Source organism: Galeopterus variegatus, unplaced genomic scaffold (assembly GCF_000696425.1).
Source record: "Galeopterus variegatus unplaced genomic scaffold, G_variegatus-3.0.2 Scaffold3238, whole genome shotgun sequence".
NCBI lineage: Eukaryota > Metazoa > Chordata > Mammalia > Dermoptera > Cynocephalidae > Galeopterus > Galeopterus variegatus.
Genome location: NW_007729349.1, coordinates 75,497 through 80,867, shown reverse-complemented (window position 1 = coordinate 80,867; position 5,371 = coordinate 75,497).

The window sequence follows — 5,371 nt, the reverse complement described above, 5'->3', positions numbered from 1 at the left end:
ACTGAGGGTTGCGATCCATTGCCAGACACGAAAAAAGACAAAAAGGGGGAAAAAAAAAAAAAAAGAATAAAAATCCATGGGAAAACAAAATCTGTGGTACTCAGACTAGGCCCCCCATGGATCCAGGTATATCAGGTATCAATCGCCTCTTGTCTTACTCTCTCCAAAATCCATACCAGCCAAAACTAAACCCTCCACCACCATCCACTACTACTGCCCTCACTTTTTTTTTTTTACAGCTTGATTGACGTACCATAAAATTCACTCATTTAAGTATGTAATTCAGTGGTTTTTTAGTTTATTTACAGAGTTGTGCAATCTAATTTTTGAACATCTTGGTCACCCACCCCCTCAAAGAAAGCCATACCTGTTAGCTGTCATTCCCATATCACGGCTCCCAGTTTTAGGCAATGATGAGTTTACTACTTTACTCGTCCTCTCTATAGATTTGCCTATTCTGAACATTTCATATAAATGGACTCATGGAATGTACGGTCTTTCATGATGGGCTCCTTATACCTAGCACAGTGTTTTCAAGGTTCATCCATGTCGTAGCAGGTGTTGGTTCCTTTTTATGGCCAAATACTATTTTGTTCTGGATATAGCATATTTTGTTTATCCATTCATCAGTTTATGGACATTTGGATGGTTTCCACATTTTGACTGTTATGAATAATGCCGTATGAACATTCATGTACAAGGTTTTGTGTGGACACGTGTTTTTAATTCCCTGGCCAGCACACTTTTATCATCATCACTGACTCCGCCACTGCAACCACCACCGTCACCTCCACCACCGTCACCTCCACCTGCACTTCCTCCACCTCCACCACCATCCCCACTGCCTCGACTACCACCACCTCACCCTTCCCACTACCTCTAACTCTTCTCTACCATCTTAACTAGCACCTCCACCACATCTACCTTTATTACCACTGCCATGACAATCCCCATCATTACCTCTGTTACCGCCACTGCCACCACTCCTGTGACCACCACCACCTCCTCCACCACCTTTGCCAACATCACTCCCATCACCTCTGTTACCTCTCTAAGACCCCCTAGTAGCAATGCAGATGAATTTGTCCTGGTTGCCTCGGTTGGTTTTCAGATAATTTCACCCATGAAAACATCTCTGGAGGTTTGGTGAGAGCAGTTAAGAAGCAAGAGCAGTGATGACAAACTCCTCATGTGTGCTCAGTTTGCAGTTCTTTAACCCTTCCCAGGCCTGAGAACAGGTTCTATACATACCCAGATTCTCACAGAAGCTATTTTAAGAATAGCAGTAACGATACATTTATTCTGTAAAATTAAGGTAGTAGAGGGCCAGCCCGGTGGCGCACTCGGTAGAGTGCGGCGCTTGGGAGCACGGAGGCGCTCCCGCTGAGGGTTCGGATCCCATATAGAGACTGGTCCGCTCACTGGCTGAGCACGGTGCGGGCACGACACCGAGGGTTGCGATCCCGTTGCCGGTCATGGTACGGGCGCGACACTGAGGGTTGCGATCCCGTTACCGGTCACAAAAAAAGACAAAAAGGAAAAAAAAAATTAAGGTAGTAGAGACGATGCTGAAAACAGAGAAAGCGAATAAATATACTCCTTATGTCAAAGCTGCCAAGGGGTCAACATATGGGCCAGCTTTGAAAATTCTGCTCCAAACTCCATCTGTTCTCAGCTAGACGAGTGACTGTTTCCACATTGTTTTAGTAATTAAAACCCTACACTGGATACATGACAAGTAAGATACGGGCATATTTGTTTTAAGGCCTATCACATAATTCTTTCTGAAGCACGTTTCCTTTGATGATTGAATTTGTCCAGTCTCAGCTCTTTTTTTTTTTTTTTTGTCCATTTCATTGTGGTAAAACATGTATAAGGATTGCCATTTTAAGTATTTCTACACATACAATTGTGTGGAATTAATTGCATTCACAATGCTGTGTGACTCTGCTACCTCTATCTATTTCCAGAACTTTTTTGTCATCCTAAACACAGACTCTATAGCCATTAAGCAATAACTCCTCATTATTCCTCCCCCCAGTTTCTGGCAACCTCTCATCTACTTCTGTCTCTAAAACTTTTTTCTTTTTAGTTTCTTTTTTTTCTTCATTGACCCATCATCATTGTATATATTTAGGAAGTACAGTATGATATTTGGGTACATTTATACAGTGTGCAATGACCATATCGGGGTAGTTAGCATCTCCATCGCCTCAAACATTTGTCACCTCTTCGTGTTGGGAACTTTCAGCATCCTCTCAACTAGCTGCTTGAAGTTGTACAGTAATTTGTTGTTGACTGTAGTCTCTCCATATTGCTGCAGCACGCTAGATCTTATTCTTCCTGTCTCTCTACAATTTTGTATCCATTGACCACCCTCTTTTCATACTCCCTCCTTTCTCCCATTAGTAGTCTCTAGTAACCACTGTTCTACTCTCTGCTTCTATGAGATCAACTTTTTTAGCTTCCACATGAGAGTGGGCACCCTTGGCACCTATGCAGTCAGCTCCATTTGGCTAAAGGGAGAGACATATTCCCGTGGGATGAATCAGCTCTGGGTAACGCGCCAACTCAGAAAGAAATTACATTAGAAATGTCATGACTGGGGCAATGCGGAACACTGTAAAGGCTGAGTCTTCTGCCTCCCTTATACATGGCACTGGCAAAAGCACACTTCTGCAAAAGACTAGAAGGTGAAGGGTGGCCCCGGATCCTAATAACAGAGTCCTTTCCTCTTGATTGTCTTTCCATTTCTAGCTTCTGTTATCCTTCCTGTACCTCCTCCCCCAACATCTGCTCTCACCAAGTTTCCCCAATATCTGTGTCACAGAGTCATCCACAAATTAGTGACTGTACTGGAAATTAAGAGGAAGAGAATAAAATCCATTTTTTGTGATCATCTAGTATATGCCAGGCACAGTGTTAAGTACCTCATTTACGTTAACTCATTAAACCCTCTTAAAACTCAGCAAAAACGGTGTTATTAGCCCCATTTTGCAGATGAAGAAATTGGTAGTTTATTTGAACACATCTGTCAGCTAATAAGTGATACAGGCATGATTCTAACCAGGCATGTATGACTCCAAAGTTATAAGAGAGGTCTGAAAGATACATTCCAGGAATGTGCCTCTCAGTTCAGCCAGCCAGGAAACTCCAAGAGACATTCAGCTCCACAAGGAACAGCAGAGACAGGTTCACTACAGTGCGTAGCAGGTCTTGGTGAGCCCACCTTTCATTCATTCATTCATTCATTCAAGAAATACTTATTGAGCTTCTGTTATATGACAGGCCCTGTTCTGAGTATTGGGAATACAACAGGAGGGGAAACAAACAAAAAACAGAGGAAATTCCCTACATTAATTGAATTTACACTCAAGCATGGGGGAGGGAGATAGATAAACAAACAAATAAAACATAAAGTTTATCAGATGGAAAGTGTCATAGTGAAATGAAAACAGTGAAGCAGTCAAGGCAGGAGGGAGCACAGGAGGTAGGAGACAGGGTGTGTCTCAGTTCATCTGTGCTATTGTTATACAAAATACCATAGACTGGGTAATTTATAACTAATAGAAACTTATTGCTATTTCTGAAGGCTGGGAAGTCCAAGGTCAGGGCACTCGTGGGTTTGTTGTTTGGTGAGGACTGCTCTTTCTGCTTCCAAGATGGTACCCTGTTGCTGTGTCCTCATATGGTGGAAGGTGGAAGAGCATAAAGGACCTAAGCACATTCCCTCCTGCCCTTTTTTACAAGGCACTAGTCCATTTCAAAAGGCCCCCCTCTTAATACCACTTCGATGGAGATTAAGTTTCACCACACGAATTTTGGAGGAGACACATTCAAACTACAGCAGGGTGTTATTATAAAATAGAGTGACTGGGAAAGCCCTTGAAGAATTCCAGGGAATTCCTCAAGGTTTAGAATAAGTAAAATGGTGTCTGCAGTGAACCCATTTGGAAAGCCAAGCCTTGGAGTGATGAAAGAAACTACCTTTATCTTTTCATTAAGCAATACTGGAATACCTCCTCTGCAACTCAGTACTGGTTTTAAGTATTTCCTACGCTGACCAGGAGAAACTCACAAAATCCTTGGCCAGTGAGCAAGGCAGCAAGTTCAGAGAACAAGACGAACAGGTTCAAGTGACAAACATCACATCATATTTTCTTAGACTAGTAGGTCTTGGCCTCAAGTGCAATACTGGAATACCTCCTCTGCAACTCAGTACTGGTTTTAAGTATTTCCTACGCTGACCAAGAGAAACTCACAAAATCCTTGGCCAGTGAGCAAGGCAGCAAGTTCAGAGAACAAGACGAACAGGTGCAAGTGACAAACATCACAACATATTTTCTTAGACTAGTAGGTCTTGGCCTCAAGGTCCAAGATTTAGGTCTTCACACAATCCTCAGCTTCAAACAGGTTAGTCGTGTTACCTCACGTTCTCCATCTAAGTTTCAGAAACTCAAATTCATCTGCTAGAATGTAGGAAACTTTGTGGAACAAGGAAATTAAGGAAAAGTGTGCCATTAAGACCTTTAGTTACAGTACCTGCAGCTGTCTCCTGGATGAGTTGCCAAAGCACCCCAGTTGTCTAACTGCTCTAGGGTACCAGTCACAGGCAGGGTGCCACCAGCTGGGGTTCACCACCCACCGTTATACAATCCTCAGCTCCTCCAGCCCCTTGCACACACAGCTTCAAGAACGTCCTATTCAGGGGGTTTCCTGCCCAGAGTCCATGATCCTATTTCCATGAAGAAATTAGAAAATTCTGGCCCATGATCCTCCTGGAAGACACTGCTGGCACCTGGCCCACATCTCTGCACACCCACCTCTACTCACAAAGGCTGTTTGCAGTGAAGAACCATGCAATTCTCCACCTTGGGGCAGGGCAAGCCAGGGTGCTGAAGTTTTAATGCCCCTGGCAGCAATCTTTGACCAAGATGGATGGAGATGGATGATGGGTGGATACCGCAGCTTCCTTGGCCCCAGGTTGAGATAACTCTGAGGAGTGTGTTCTACTTTGTCTCCCAGAGTCAGCTGAACTAACCCCCAGCTGCTCATGTGATAACTTATCTGATAATTAGCACTTGCTTTATTGGCTACCTTCTCCTCTCTGTGTCTTTCCCACCTTGCTACTTATGTTTCCTGGAATCTCTTCTCAAATAAACTACTTGCCTGAAAACCTTTTCTCAGGGTCTGCTTCTGGGGGAGTCCTATCTAGGATAACACACTTACGAGATTCATGCCAGCTCCTGAGCATTTCTCCCAAAACACTGCCATAGAGAAATGTGCTGCTTTCCACCTACTTTCCAGCATTCTTTTGATCCATCTTTCTCCATTTAAATGCCCCTTAATATCTACTGCTTGTGTCTAAAAA